Here is a 1,640-nt window from a genome sequence, read left to right on the forward strand (position 1 = left end):
TTGGCCAGCCCCTGCTCCACTATAACCATGTGTGACCAAAAAGTGGTGATTAAAAATGTTGATGCATTTGAGGAGATATAACGGGACTCGGTGGAGAATGCTCCTCAGGCATTGGAGAAATACAACATGGAGAAAGACCCCGTGACCCATATTAAGAAAGAGTTTGACAAGAAGCACAGCCCCACCTGGCAGTGCACCATGGGGAGGGACTTTGGTAGTTACGTGACACATGAAACCACATCCTTCATCTACTTCTACCTGGGCTAAGTGGCCATTCTTCCGTTCAGATCTGGTTAGAAGCGTAGACTGTGCTACACACCCACTGATGCATTCAAAACCAAAGACTGCAGCCTAAATTCCAAGTACCAGAGACTGAAATCTTCAGCCTTGCTTAAAGGAACATCTTGATCTTGAACCTTAGTGTTGTTTTGTACAGGGCTTTCTCTGTACTTGTTTGTTGTAGTTATAAAACAATTAGCAGAACAGCTTACATTTGTATTTATTTTCTATTTCATATCTCTCTGACCCATGTTTTTTCTCAAAATCCATTCTTTCCAAAAATAAATAAATAAATCTGTTGAAAAAAATATTTCTTTCAGTTTAATTCTCCAAGTATGGGTCATTGTACACTATCAATTTAAAAAATATTTATAGAGAAGAAACTTCAGTGTAGTGGAAAGAGTTCTGCATTTAGAATCATACTTGCTATGTGAGAATACCTCAAAGCCTCATTTTTCCCATCTGCAAAAAGAGCATCACTACTGGCCTGCCTTTGCTACAGCCTTTAGGAAGATCAAGGTATTGGATTGTTGGAAAATTCATGACGTATGTTTGCAACAAATGGCACTAGTTCATTTTTGGAGTACTAGAGTCATTCACATCTATGTTATTGCTGTCATCTGACAGCTGACAGTTCTAGCTTCATTCTAAAAAAATTGAGCAATTTGGTTGAATTTTGAAGATTTTACAACAAGTTGAAGATGGAAGACTAAACTGTGCATTTTTGCCATATTTTACTGTTTTACTTCCATAAAGAAAAGAACGCGCATCAAGCTTGTGAAAAGTTGCATAAGGTTTATGGTGACAATGCTCTACAGGAACGATGGCTCACAAAATTCCTTGCTTGTGATTTTGATCTCAACGAAGCTCCTCAGTCAGGGAGGCCCACTGAGGTTGATGACAACAAAATAAAGGCATTGATCCAGTCAAACCCATGTTACACAACACGAAAGATTGCAAAAACATTGAACATACATCATTCAAGCATTCATGATCACCTGAAGAAGCATGGATACATAAGCAAGCTTGATATTTGGGTTCCGCATAAACTGAAAAATGTTTATTTGATGGCATGTATAAAAATCTGCAATATGCTCATTAAACATGAGGAAAACGATTCTTTTTTAAAGTGACTGATAACTGGTTTTGAGAAGTGGATTGTTTACAACAATGTGGTGCACGAATGGTCTTGGTCCCAACGTGATGATTTGCCACAAACGACATCGAAAGCAGACATTCATCAGAGGAAGGTTATGCTCTCAGTGTGGTGGGATTTTAAAGGTGTTGTGTTTCTTGAGCTCCTGTCAAGGAACCAAACAATCAATTCAAATGTGTACTGTTGGCAATTGGACAGTTTGAAC

At 38.4% G+C, this 1,640-nt stretch overlaps 1 pseudogene; it reads left to right on the plus strand.

Moving 5' to 3' along the window:
- Window positions 1-27: 27 nt before the first annotated feature.
- LOC109375612 (dynein light chain 1, cytoplasmic-like) lies at window positions 28-297 on the plus strand (annotated as a pseudogene).
- The last annotated feature ends 1,343 nt before the right edge of the window (window positions 298-1,640 follow it).

The sequence above is a fragment of the Hipposideros armiger genome, unplaced genomic scaffold, assembly GCF_001890085.2.
Source record: "Hipposideros armiger isolate ML-2016 unplaced genomic scaffold, ASM189008v1 scaffold_982, whole genome shotgun sequence".
NCBI lineage: Eukaryota > Metazoa > Chordata > Mammalia > Chiroptera > Hipposideridae > Hipposideros > Hipposideros armiger.